This window comes from Sciurus carolinensis, chromosome 8, assembly GCF_902686445.1.
Source record: "Sciurus carolinensis chromosome 8, mSciCar1.2, whole genome shotgun sequence".
NCBI lineage: Eukaryota > Metazoa > Chordata > Mammalia > Rodentia > Sciuridae > Sciurus > Sciurus carolinensis.
The window spans coordinates 53,236,615-53,252,076 of NC_062220.1; positions in this window are offsets into that span (position 1 = coordinate 53,236,615).

The following is a 15,462-nucleotide window of genomic DNA, read 5'->3' on the forward strand; positions in this document are numbered from 1 at the left end:
TAAAATTCCAATTAAAGGTTGAAAGCAATGTGTGAGAACTTCCTGCAGCGTTTGCCGCATGCAGATGATCTTGCAACGTTAACAGCTTCATACACACAATGTGATTGTGCATGAGCCTGTTACTAATATATCCACTCCAATAAGTTGGCTAATGTATAGCACAATAAATAGAACAATTAGAAATATCACAGTGTCAACCAACTTGTGAGATTCTAATCTGTTTCTAACCACTTAGGCTTGTTTTCCTGCTGCTGTTTTTAAATCCCATACTCTCAATAACATTAAAGGGAATACAGGTCTTCAAAAGAGTTATGTAGAAGACTTGCTGCTGATCACTTGCCCTCCTATTTTAATAAACCTGAATTTTTTAACTAAATGAATTTTAAGTACTCTGTCTTAAACTCACTTCAAAATGAGTATGCAAATATTGTTTTAAGAACTTCAGCTACCAGAGGGCTGGGCAGGTCAGATCACTGCCTGACGTGTACTGCTGGACAAGGCAATGCAGCTAAAATGTTGGAATCCCCTCCACTAGGGAGGAAGCACAGTCTTCTCATCAGGAACAGGGATGCCAAGGCTGAGGTCAGGAGCCCTTTTGGAACACTATTGAGGTCTTGGTGAGATAGACAAAAAGGTTGAAGTTCTTTTGCATCTATGTTGCTTTAACCTTTTTTTTTTTTTTTTATTGTAACAAATGGGATACATGTTGTTTCTCTGTTTGTACATGGCGTAAAGGCATACCATTTGTGTAATCATAAATTTACATAGGGTAATGTTATTTGATTCATTCTGTTATTTTTTCCCTTCCCCCCACCCCTCCCACCCCTCTTTTCCCTCTATACAATCCTTCCTTCCTCCATTCTTGCCCCCCTCCCTAACCCTAACTCTAACCCTAACACTAACCTCTCCCACCCCCCATTATGTGTCATCATCCACTTATTAGCGATATCATTCGTCCTTTGGTTTTTTGAGATTGGCTTATCTCACTTAGCATGATATTCTCCAGTTTCATCCATTTGCCTGCAAATGCCATAATTTTATCATTCTTTATGGCTGAGTAATATTCCATTGTATATATATACTACATTTTCTTTATCCATTCATCAATTGAAGGACATCTAGGTTGTTTCCACAATCTGGCTATTGTGAACTGAGCAGCTATGAACATTGATGTGGCTGTATCTCTGTAATATGCTGATTTTAAGACCTTTGGGCATAGGCCAAGGAGTGGGATAGCTGGGTCAAATGGTGGTTCCATTCCAAGTTTTCTAAGGAGTCTCCACACTGCTTTCCAGAGTGGCTGCACTAATTTGCAGCCCCACCAGCAGTGTATGAGTGTACCTTTCTCCCCACATCCTCACCAACACCTGTTGTTGCTTGTATTCTTGATAATCGCCATTCTAATTGGGGTGAGATGGAATCTTAGGGTAGTTTTGATTGCATTTCTCTTATTACTAGAGATGTTGAACATTTTTCCATATGTTTGTTGATTGCTTGTAGATCTTCTGTGAAGTGTCTATTCATTTCCTTAGCCCATTTGTGGATTGGATTATTTGCATTCTTGGTGTAGAGTTTTTTGAGTTCTTTATAGATTCTGGAGATTAGCGCTCTATCTGAAGTATGATTGGCAAAGATTTTCTCCCACTCTGTAGGCTCTTTCTTCGCATTGCTGATAGTTTCCTTTGCTGAGAGAAAGCTTTTTAGTTTGAATCTATCCCAGTTATTAATTCTTGCTTTTATTTCTTGTGCTATGGGAGTCCTGTTGAGGAAGTCTGGTCCTAAGCCGACATGTTGAAGCTCTGGACCTACTTTTTCTTCTATAAGATGCAAGGTCTCTGGTCTGATTCCGAGATCCTTAATCCATTTTGAGTTTGCTTTAACCCTTTTTATTCATTTTAGTAAATTCTTCCTAGTCAAAGTTGCTATAGCAAGATGAACCCACCTTCAACATAATTTTATTATTTTATGATATGTAAAAGCCAAGCCTTAAACCACATATTTATGGTTTTCTTTTGATGTGAAACATCAGTGTTTTCAGTAGATTCTTGCACTCAGTAGGCATTAATTTTTTTTCTGATTTTACTTGCTTTTTTGCAAATATTTATGTTAGATTTTCCAAATAAATTTTGTATCAATAAAGACCTTATTTTTTAAAAAATCTGCTTGAACTCTGTTCCATATTGTAATTCAACATAATATAATCTAATAAGAAGAATAAACTCCAATTAGGAACAAACTTAGGGAGTGTGTTTTAGAAGATAAGTATGGATTATATAAATTACTTCTAATATCCAATTTCCTAATCAAGAATATACAGTATCAAAGATCAACTTAGAGAGACAGATGTAATTTAAAACTCCTTACAAAATGCACAAACTTTGCTACATCATATTCAAATGGCTTATAGCAAGTTTTAAAAGAAAATTGGAACATCTCTAGATGTATTAACTAATGGCTAGGAAAATAAATAAAGGCCATTCAATATGAAGTGGTAAAGCTTCCTGAACCACATTAGCTCTTTCCAAGTATAGTTACACTATGAACACCAGGTAATAGTGAAAGTTCTGAGTGAACTTCAAATCAAGCCTTTGTGAAAGAACCAGTTTCACGGGATATATCAATCAAGTGTTCTGTTTTCCCAGGAGGAATACAGTTAAATTATTAATCATGCCCAACCTTTGAAACTGGCCATCTAGGATGCTTGCACAGAAACTAAATTATTTCTCACCAAAGAACTTTCCAAATGTATTTTTTTTCTATTTTCTTGATCAGTGTATTAAAGTTGTACAGAACAGTGGGATTCATTGTTACACATTCATACATGCACAAGTTAAAGCAATACAATTTGGCCATTATGGAACACTCCAAATTTGGAGTTTCCATCATCTCTTATGTTCTTCAGCATCTCATCAAAGCTTTATGGGATTCTAAATATGGTTATTTTAATGAGGTGCTAATTGTTTAATAAAAATAATGCATGTAAAAGAGGATCATTCACAGAGTCCTTTACTTTGCTACATATATCAGGAATCCAAGTGAAAACAGGGAAATTAGAAATGGACCTTCTAATAGGACCTTCTTAATTATCATTACAATGCTGCTTTAGTTCAGAAAAGGCACAGGAGACACACCACTGCTACACTTCACAGTAAACAAGGTGAGTTATTGTAGGTATTAATAAGAGTAAATAAGGTGAGTTATATGTAGGTATTACTAACAACTATGAAGCAGAGCACAAGGATCCCTTGATTCCATTCCTATTTAGTATCCAAAGAGAGAGGTACTTTGATTGGCATGGCAAAACTGAATGGGCTGGTGAAGGGTACAGAGCCCCATGACATGTGCATGTTTATGGGATAGTTAAGGAGCTGGGAGGGGAACATGGTTTTCTGTGTAAAAAAGGACCTCCTGATCCAAGAAATAGCCTAAGATAACTTGGAGTCTCCTGGGGCCCACAGAGCAGACATCAGCCAGAGGCACTGCATTTCTTCCTAGGTTCCACTGCCAACTAACCAAAATAAAAAGTTGGAAAAGGAGATTCATGGCCTTTGAGACCAAAGGTGAGTCTCTTCTTAGGAGCATAAGCCCATAATTTTCTTATCCCAGATTTTTAAAAAGTAACAAAAATAGTGTCAAAACTAAGAAGGCAGTTTTGACACTATTGAACTGCTTTGCTGACCCCTGCAAAAAAGGTATTTCTTGATGTTGGTCCTTTGGCGGAAAGACACTTTTCAGAATGCCACAAGGTTATAAATTTTTGAGTCTGTCTAACATACTGCAATAAATAATGACCACTATTTTCTTCCCCTGATACTTCATCTTACAGAAGTCTCTCACAAACAATTTTACTTCATGGCACAGAGAGAAAATGATAATACCTCTACCACACACAGAACAAATTGGGTGATTTTGGGATAAACTATGTGTAAATATTAATTATATGTTCTTTATATAGCATAATTATATCAAAAACAAACTATAAATAATGAATGAACATATTAACTCTGGAATTTAAAGAAAACTAATGAAATCTTAAAATGAACTCTTATTTAATACGAAGTGAGATTGTTCTCATGATGGTTTTTCTTAATACTTAGAATGTCAACACACAACTTTTGATCTCAATACTTTAATAATAATAGCTTCAAATTTTTGGTAGCCACTATGGTGAGAAACTGTTTTTGCACTCGACAGAAAATTGCAGAATGACATTGATTGCCAAATGCTCTTGCAGATGAATATTTCATTTCATCTATTAAAATAATTTCAGATAATTCCATCTCTTAACATGAGAATATAATCACCCTTTAACTTTAAAAGTTCTTTCTTGTCTTTCACTGATCTATGAACTATTAGAAAATCATATAATAATTCAATTAGGTTTTCAAGTTTCAAGGGAAGTTTTTCAGATTATTTAAAACAATCATACAGAGACTTCCAATTTCTGATAATGTAAAGAGATGGAAGTTTTGATTCCCATCTTTATCAGCAAGAAAAAGCTAGGCAAAAGAAAATCAATGACTTTTTTTGAATCCACTAAAGAACTGATATCACAAGACAAACCACAATTCCAAAATCTAAAGAGACATGTTCATTCAAAGGGACACTGGCTAATTCCAGTTTCCTGGAGCAAAGTCTCAGAAGCCACAGACTAGTAATTTTGACAAATTACTAGAACCTTACTAGCTTATGTAATAAGACAACAAAAGAATTAAAAGTTATATAGTTTGGAAATAAAATAAAACTTATCTATAAAACATTCCTAGAAATAAGCAAGAATAGCAAAGTCCAAGCACATAAGAGTAACAAAAGAAGGCAACTGCTTTACTTTAGATCAACATTGGACAATTAAAACTTTAAATTTAAAAAAATACTATGGCATAGAAAATCTGAAGTACTTTGGTATAAAACTAATGAAATATGCACATGATTTAAATAGAACACTAAAAAACACTGGTGAAAGAAATCAAAATTATAAATAAATAGAGAAATGCTCTCTTAATCAGATTTTTTGTTGCTGTGACCAAAAGATCTGTCAAGAACAACAGAAAGGAGGGAAAGTTTATTTGAGATTCACAGTTTCAGAAGTCTCAGCTACAGACATTCAACTCCATTGCTTGTGGTTTGAGTTGAAGAAGAATATCATGGTGGAAGGGTGTGGTGAAGGAAAGCAGCCCAAGACAGGGTACCAGAAATTAGTGAGAGTTCTCCTCACCAGGGACAAAATACAAAATCCAAACTCCCTCCAGTCACAACTTGCCTGTCAATAGTTACTATTCAGTTAATCCATATGAGTGAATTAATTCACTAATTATGTTAAGGCTCTCATAATCCAATTATTTAACTCTAAAAATTCATATATTGTCTCATACATGAGTTTCTTGGAAACACCTCATATCTAAACCATGACATACTCTGGATTCATGAAATTAGAAGACTCAATATTGTTTTAATGTCAGTTTTTCCCAACTCGATCTATAAATTCAGCCCAATCTCAATCAAAATTCTAGTAAATTATTGTTAAGATATTTACAAACTGATTTAAGATTTATATGGTAAGTCAAGGAATCTAGAATGGTCAAGACAAGGCTCCAGAAGAACAGTCAGAAAACTTATACTTCCTAATTTTAATGTTAACTGCAAAGCCACAGTAATCAAAACAGTACGTTATTAGATAAAAACAACATAAATCAATGAAAGAGAAGTGAAATCCCAGATATTATGCATATGTTTAAACTGATTTTTACAAATATGGGAGGACAATTCAGTGTAGAAATGATGGTATATTAAAAAATATGGTGCTGGAACAAATGTCACGGACCTACAAATAGTTAAAAAAATATCCAGATATAGACCTTATACCTTAGACAAAAATATATGCAAAAAATCTGGTAAAAAGGACTGATATATAAAACAAAATGAATTATTATAAGAAACAAGAATTTCCACAATAAAATAACAAACTGAGGCATGAATTCTAAATAAACACCTCATCAAAGAAGATACACAAATGGAAAATATAGAGATGGAATGATACTCAACACCAATTGTCATTAGGAAATACAAACTAAAACAACAATGAGAAACTTCTACACAATTATTAGAATAGCTAAAGTTCAAAAATTTACAAAAGCAATTTCTAAAGATGTAGAGTAAGAAGAATCCTTATTCATTGTTAGTGGGAAGGAAAAGTGGTATAGAAACATTAGAAGAATATACAACAGTTTCTTACAAAACTAAACATTCTATTACAATATCATTCAACAACAATGCTTGTAGTTATTTACCCAAATGATCTGAAAACTTATTTCCACATAAAAATTTGCACTTGATATTTATGACAGTTTTTATTAATAGTTGCCAAAAATTAAGAGTAATCAAGATATTCTTCAATGTGTGAATGGATAAACAAAATGTAGTACATCTATATAATGAAATATTATTCAGTGATTAAACAAAGTGGTCAAGGCAGGTAAATAACAAGAATGAATGTTAAATGCACATTTCTAATGAAAGAAGTCAGTCTTAAAAGGTAATATACTGTATGATTTTGTATGATTTTTGTATGATTTTTATATGACATCTGGAAAAGGCAAAACAAAAAAAGAGTAAAAAGATTAGTAGGTGCAGGAATTTGGAGGGAGTGGGAAGTGATGCACAGGTGAAACTTGAATATTTTGTTTTTGTTTTTGTGTTTTAGGATGGCAAATCCCTTCTATGTGATGTGGTAATGGTGGATACATGACACCAAACATTCATCAGAGTCATGAAACTCACAGCACAAAGAGTGAGCCCTAATAGATGCTAAACATAAAATAACTCAGGAGATTGGGAGAATCCAGGATAGAATACTGATGGGGACCAAATAACTACCTGTTTCACAAGTGTATTAAGAAATCTCACTGAAGTGGACTGGGGAAATCAGTGTTACTTAAGGAACTGTGGAAATGAGTAGATATGGTAAGACTAAAATCAAAAGGGACAATACATAAGCACTATATCATAGATGATAAAGATTTTCCTCCTCCTCAGGAGTAGAGGTTAACAACTCTGAAATTACCATAATGTATACTGACCTTGAACAATTCATTAAATAAATGGTAGATGGTAGGATCCATATTTCTCAGTGTTGGAATGGAAAATTACAGATGAGCAAGGGGAGAAAGTACAGTGATCCATCCAGTAACGGATTAGAGTTGTAGACAATGGTATCAACTCATGTTTTTCTTAATATAAATACAGATAGAAGTAATTGCAAATATGTGTAAATATATGAGTTAGTATACACACATATATTTCCTTGCTTTACCAATTAGTGGGTCATAGAAGCAAGGACACTCTAGTAGCAATGAGTATACCCTCTGCCCAGACCTTGGTTTCTAAACCCTCCTCCAAGAAATGACCAGGACTTCTAAGAGCAAACCTATAGGACATTACAATACAGAAGGTAAAATATAGAAAGGGCAAATGCAATTATGAAGGTATAAATGGTACACAGGAGCCAAGTTAAAGAGTTCCTCATAGTCATAGCCAAAGACGAACAATTTCAGCTGTATATCCAGTTCTACTGGGTTACAACTCAAAGTATAAAATAAGTATTTGAACTCATACTAATAAGTGCTTTAGTAAAGAAATAAATGAGGGAGAATAGTTTATGTAGATAAACCCAAACAATTTATGTAGATATTCCACTCTTCAAGGAGTTGAAGAATACTTCTCTACTCTTTAAGTGTGGGCTGCACATAGTGATTTCCTTCCAAAGAACTTAGTCTAGAAAGGAATGGAAGTTGTAAACTTTTACTGTGGAAAAATCTGACAAATACTATAATAGCCAGATGATCAAGATTAACATCAACAGAGAAAAGTCTTATTGATAGTATCTTTTATATCATATGCCAACAGTGGCACTTTCCCTCATGATCTTCCTCACAAAAACCCACAAGCCCAGCCTAATCACGAGAAAACTGTCAAATAAAACATCTGAGGAAGATTCTTCAAAATACCTTGTACCCCTTAAAACTGTCAAGGTCTTCAAAAACAAGGAAATTGCCACAGCCCCAAGAAGCCTGAAGAGATTCGACTAGGAAATGGCATGTGCATTCTGAAGTAGACAAAGGACAAGAGATAAAAATAAATGAATTTGAGAAAAGCATAAATTGCAATAATATATAATATTGATTCATCAATTATGACAAATAAGCACACAGTATTAAGATGTTTGTAACAGGGGAAATTGAGTGTGAGTGTGTGGGATTTTTCCATAATATTTTACAAGTGTCCTATAAATCTAAAATTATTATAAAATAATAATATCAAAAAAAAGCACACAATGATAGATCTTGCCCTACATAGATTACATAGATTTCCTTCTATAAATTTTAAAAATTTGTTTTTTAGGATTCAAATTCAAACCCCAATTAGATATTGTTAGAAAACATTTTTAACTTAATCTTTCTAATTTTAAATTTTGTCTATGAATCCCCAAGTCTTCTCAGGATACATACATATTTTGTGATCATTCTTGCACTTTTTTGTTAATTTTATTTAGGTGTTTCAAAATTTCAGTAGGGTTGATCATTTTTGGAAGCCTGTAATTCCTATTCAATATTTCTCTTAAGTGAGAATCATATAGTCAATCACCACACACACACACACACACACACACACACACACATACACACTACGGTTCTTTTAATTTCCAAACTCTTGACAAATTCTTTCTTTTTGCAATTAGCATATTTCAGTGCAAAACAATAGAGTGTGGTGTTATGATCCCATTTCTTTAAATAAAGCTGAAAATAGAACTGGAATATAGAGACTTGAATTTTAATAAATTTATCATTTTGACATTTTTAATGTGGATTCCAGAATGCCAGGCAAAGCTTTAGGTATGAGAGATTTCTGTGACTAGAAAAATATGTCACTTCATTTTCAGAGTTTTCAAATTGAATTTAATAAGGCTTTTACACCTTCCTATCATTGCTACTATATCATTGATAGACAAACTTGTACATTTTAATACTCATTTTTTTACAAAAGACTCGTCTACGTGAATATGTCATCTCCAAAAATTTGTTTCATCAATATTTTCAAATCACATATGTTTCTTAGCATTTCTCTGTAATAATTCTAAATGAGAGGCAAGAGAAGTTAATTTTTTTTCTATGACTATTCCCCTGCAGGTGTTCTTCCTGAAAGGGTGTGGACTGTGCCCAAGAGAACCCATTGGGAACTCAAACCATTACAAGAAACAGAGACACAGACAAGTACTAAAGAAATTCAATTTTGTAAGGATGCTAACTAAACCAGTAGCTTGTTATACAATATATTTAAAACTGCAAGGTAGGGATCCAGCCCTAGATCACAGAAGGTCTTTTACTGTCCAAACCAAAAAACAGATCAGTGAGTCAATGTTGACAGCCTAAATTCTACCAAGTCATAGAGCTGTAACTCTAATGTTTGGCATGCATCTCAGGTCAGGCGATGGTGCCTCCTTTGCCAGGGCCTCTTTTAGAGTCTGACATCTAACCTTGCTAGATTCCTGTGTGCTTCTCCACAGCAACACTTCAAGAAGAACCCCCAATCTACTAGTCCTCCTTTTTCAGGAAATTTCTTGTTATAAACTTTATTCCAGATCTGGTATGTATGCCGATGGGTCATTTGCTCTCAGCTGTTTTATAATTTGGTGCAGATAGTTAGATACCTTGTCCCCAAACCCATCACAAAACTCCAGGAAGGGAACCAAGGTACTGGTGATCAACTATGTATCCGGAGAAGTTTAAAAGTTGTCTTCTGAGGGTGATGTGATGAAGTAAGAATAAAGATTTTAATTACAAGTTATTAATTTGACACACATCTCTTGTGATGACTCTATGATAAACCAGAGACCAGAGATAATATTCTATTATTATGAATGGTTTTAGAGGCAGTTTCCACAGAAGTGAGCAGACTCCACACTGGATAAGAGGTACTTAGAATCACAATTTGCTAGTCTTTTTTTTTTTTTCTCCTGGTACTAGGGATTGAACCCAGGGGTACTCCACCACTGAGCTATGCTCCCAAGTCTTTTTAATCTTTAGTTTGGGACAGGGTCTCACTAAGTTGTCTAGTTGGCCTCTAACTTGTGATCCACATGCAGCAACCTCTTGAGCTGCTGATGCCACAACCAACCCTGAGTACAGTTTGCTAGTGTTAAGGGTGGGAGTAATGCTTTCTTGATTTTTTTACTCTGGAACCTTCCTCTGAAACTATGTAGGTGAGTTCAAGGCAAGATAGTTTTGCTGGCGTGCCATGTGTCCTATATACTTGGAATGAAAAGAAAAAAAAAAAAGCTTAAAACTGTGTCCTGTGTGATGCCCCTCCTCCAGAAAAATAACTAAAATTCCCTTCTTGTAAGTCTGTGTAAATAAGATATGGAGATCAAAGATTCAGATATGATGAGATCCATGGAGTTCCCAAAGCTATTTTATGTAAAACAAGCAAATAAAATATTGGCAGGTGGCGATGGAGTCTTTCCGCAATTAACAAAAGAATGAGTTCAGCTGAACTGACTGTCTACTACATGATAAAAGATTAAGAAGGAGTGGGCTTAGGACTTCCTGAAAACTGAGATAAAAAGGACTTCAAAACTGTAGCTTCTCTCTCATACTCAGTTGATAAACCAGTTTGTCTAACAGGGGCAGGGAGTGGTATCACTGTGCATAAGTCTATTTACCCAGAAGCGTTTCCCATTCAACTGCAGATATACCCTAACCTAGTCCAAGCCTTGGACATATTGTTCTGTTTAACCCTGGAATATCTTGATATCACTCTTCACTGACCAGGAAACACAGTAACAATTTTTATATGGGATTTAGTATCTTGTTCCTTATTGACCAAGAATCCAAGGCATAGGAAAAACTTATTACAAAATCCTAGGAATCTACACACTTGTTCTCTCTTTGGAATAAAGCAGACGTTCTATGCAACATCTCTTTCTATCCTTTAAGCACAATTAGTTCTACTGGGTCAAGGAAGCTTGCCCTAAAACCCTGAACTCTTGCAGATCCTTCTCTTACTTTGGTTCCCTTTTAAAATCCTTAGTTTACTCAGTAAATTGGTTAAAACAGGTTCTACAAACTTGAATATGTTAAATTTAATATTCAAAGAAGTCCAACCAATTTTACAATTGTTTCTTTTATTTGTGTGTAACTGTCCAAGGTACAGCAACCTCTTTCTCGTGTAGGATGGGTTATAATGACATATATATGTCACTAGTGTAGTTATCTCAAGAAATATTATCTCCTATCCTGTGGTTCAGATATTTCTTGCTGAAGCATATAGGTACTTGCTCATTCCTGGTCACCAAATCCAATTAGTATAACGCCATATATGAAATGGACCATAGTGAGGTTCTACTATGCCATCAAAGTCCTCAGAGATGATTATGACTATATTATGACCAAGATCAGGAGGACTATCATGAAATAATGTAATGAAAATGTACTATTGATCTTACTAGGCAAAGGTCAAGACATCTTTACTGATTGGTAAACAGGTAACTTTACTGATTGGTATGAAACAGAAAAGGATTTTTTGTTGTTGTTTGTTTTATTGTTTTGTGGTACTAGGGATTTAACTCGGGGGTGCCGTATCACTGAGCTATGCTCCAGTCCTTTTTACACTTTATTTTTGAGACAGGGTCATACTAAGATATTGAGGCTAGCCTTGAAATTGCAATCCTCATGCCTCAGCCTCCCAAGTCACTGGAATTACAGTGCATCCAACTTAAAACAAAGTTTTTGTCAAGTCATAGTTGTATAAAGCTTCCAGAAGCTTTGTTGATTTGATACAATAAATATACCATAACAGAGCACAACTGTGATTGGGTTACCACTGAATTAATAATCTACAGGCATTCTACACATTCTGTTTTTTTATACAAAATAAGAAAGCTAAATATGAATGTTTTAAAAATCATTGTCCCTACCTCCCACAAGCATCAAGCCCATTAGTCCCTGAAATCAAGAACCCAACTCATAGCAACATTTTCCACCATCATCTTTAGTCTATAGAGAATAACAATGTGAAACTTTTTCAGGATTGTAATGTTCCATTCATTGATGCATTTCTTAATGCCCTGAAATTCCTAATCTCACTCCAAGTTGCTAGAACCAACAAATCTTGAGTTTTAGTCAGTATACTCAGTGATGAATTCAACCTTATACAACCTTGCATTTCGCACTCTTTGGACTTTGATATAAAACCATTAAAACCTATTTCTATATGTACTTCCAAGTTTTCTAACACAACAGGGTTGGTAGGAATCTAAACTCCATTGGTATGTAGGCAATCTTTCCTGGGAGCAGGCTTTGCTGTTCTCCCTGAGATATAATGATATCAAATATTTACTACTGATCCACAGTCAATGAGAAGTTAGAGTGGGGTCCAGAGAAAATGAGTATCCAAATATTAAAAATATCTATCTTAATGAAGTCATTAAAAGGTTTTCATACATTTCTTTTGAATATGTGCCCAGTGGTGGGATTGCTGGATCATCTGTACTCCCATCTTCATTACAGCACTATTCACAATAGCTAAGATGAGAATCAACTTGATTGCCCATCAAGAGATGAACAGATAAAGAAAATATGGTATATATGCACAATGGGATGCTATTCAGCCATAAAAAGAAGGAAATCCTACAATTTGTGACATGAATAAACTTGGAAGGCATATTGCTAAATGAGATAAATCAGGCAAAGAAAGACAAATACCACATGATCTCACTCATATGTGGAATCTAAAACAGTTGATCTCACAGAGAATAGAATAGTGGTACTAAAGGCTAGGATGGTTGATAGTAGGGGTGCAGAATAGAGATAGATCAAAGGGTATAAATTATATTAGGAGGAATAATGCAAGAGATCTACTGTACAACATACTGACTGTGGTAAATGAGGATATATTGTATTCTTTGGGAAGCTGGGAGAATGGATGTTAAGTGTTCTCACCACAAAATGAAAACTATGTCAGTTAATACATGTGCTAACTAGCCAGATTTAACAATTGCACAATGCATATGTGCTTGAAAACATCATGTTGTACAAAATAAATACATAAAATGTGTATCTATCAATCTCAAAAAATAAATTTGAATAAAAAATACTTTTTAAAGATTTGATGCAAAAGTTTAGAGGTATAATGGAAAGGGAAAAAGGCTTGCACTAACAAGGAAAGTTCAGAGACATTTGAAGTTTCTAAATGCTAACCTTCATATTTTCATCCTTTTTCTCAAGTATTGCCCTTAAATTAATATTGGAAACTTGGGAAGTTTGCATATTTAATTATTGTTGAAACTCATCAACTCAGACATTCAGGCTCCACTTTTGATTCTTAGCCATTCCCCATCTGTGAATGAGTCCAGGGAATTCCCTTAAGGTCTCCCAAAATACTTTATGATTATCAACAATATTTTAAATAGGAAGTTGAAAGACTTCATTCTATATTTTTCTTTGTGTATGTTGTTTAGGGAAATCAGAAGCAGCCTTCCCAGGAAGCATGACTATTCTCTAAATAACTTGTAGTCAATCAGCACACCGTCATCTCACCCTACCCTGTATGAAAATCTGAATGTCATCGCAGGCTGCAGATTACCTCTCCCATCTCCCATGGACATTTGCCTTCATTCAAGAAAGGAATCCCATTTTACACACTGTGTCTTCAACCCACACTCATTATCAATGGGACAGAAGAAGGTAAAAGTATTACAGGGGCCTGTTGAGAGTTGGAAATGGAAAAAGAGCTTCCCGCAGGTGTTGTAGCAGTCAGGAAATGCAGCCACTTCCAGAAAAACCACAGAGGCAGGAAGGGAGCAGAGGAGAGGAGCTCCACACTGTTAATATTCTCTATCTCTCTCCCCACCCCTCATTCTGGTTCCCCATCTGTGCCTGTGACTGACTGAAGAAGGCAGAATCTCTAGAGGTCATATTCCAAGTACACAGAAAAGATCAATGAATGGAAGGGACAAGCTGAAAATTAAAACAGAAGAACATACAAGTATATTAACTGTATTGTGCCAACATAACAACACATATGTGCATTTTCACAAATGTGAAAATTGCTTGTCTTACCAATTTGTATGGTAATTTTCAACCATATTTACAAAGGGAAAAGACAAAGGAAACTTTCAAATAAGACTCTTTCAAAACTACTATTAACACAAACTTTGATGCCATCACAAAAGATATGGAAGAGACACTGTTCAATCAAAAAAAGTTTTACAACAGTTCAGCTTGATGAATATACAGATATTAGTCTCAATAGCTAAGAGCAAGTATACACCTGGCCTGGGACATATTTAACTGCTAAGGCTTAGAGAGACTGGGACAGTAGGAGTTACATAGTGCTAGTACTGCCCACTGTGCTCTGGGCATGGAGGAATCCAACAGAGCTGGATATGTAAGTATTTGAGAAAGGAAATCAACCCTTATAACCTTGTAGCTTATAAACTGTAGAGTTGAGGAAGCACTGATCTCACCTACAGCCTAATCAGTAGTGTAGTTAGAAATGTATTGTGTATTATGACATGAGTCTCCAACTCTGCTCTGCTACCCCAGCATTTGAAGTTGGGAAAACAAAGCCACTCCCATGATGTTATCAACATTTGGGGTCTATATATTGTATTGTTAGATAACAATGTTAGAGACCTTCCAGCCCTTATCCTTACTGCCTTGCCATTCTCAAAAATATGTTCTATCTAGATAGACAAAATAGACTTCTCCTGGTGACTGTCTTATAATATACTAGAAAATTGGGTGCAAACTTATGCCATTCTCCAGTGGCTTTTTTCCCACATATATAGATGTAATCTGTGGCAACTATAACAAAGGGACAAGCGTAAAGGACTATATAGTAGTAAGTTTCAAAATCCTGGTTGTGGTGTTGATTACATAAATCTCTGCATTAAAATTCAAAGAAATTTACATCAAAAAGCAAATTTTCCTGTATGATAATTTTAAAAATATAATTTAAGACAAAACATTTTTAAACAAACTCAGATGAGAGTTCATGATATTGCCTTGCTTACGCATCAGAATAGTTAAACGTACAGTATGTACTTCTCTATCAAAGACTTGGCAGAAAGACACATTTCTGCTTTATAAGTGAATGATTCTGGAATCATAAGAAAATGAATTAATCCATCCTAGGGCCATGCCACTTCAAAGCTGGAATCGCCTGCTTTTTAATGATTCTACTAATTACCAAAAAATGAAAAATCAGTTGGAAGTTCTGAGATCTATATGTATGTGTGTTTATGTGTATGTGTGTTCATGAAATAACATCTCTATTGATGGAATGTAATGTAGAATGGATATAATCATGAAAATTAATCATAAAATGGTTCTTCTGAACTAAAGTTTTAGTCTATTGAATCCTCAAGAGAAGGAAACCAAATAACATAAAGAATTCATGTGAAATCCT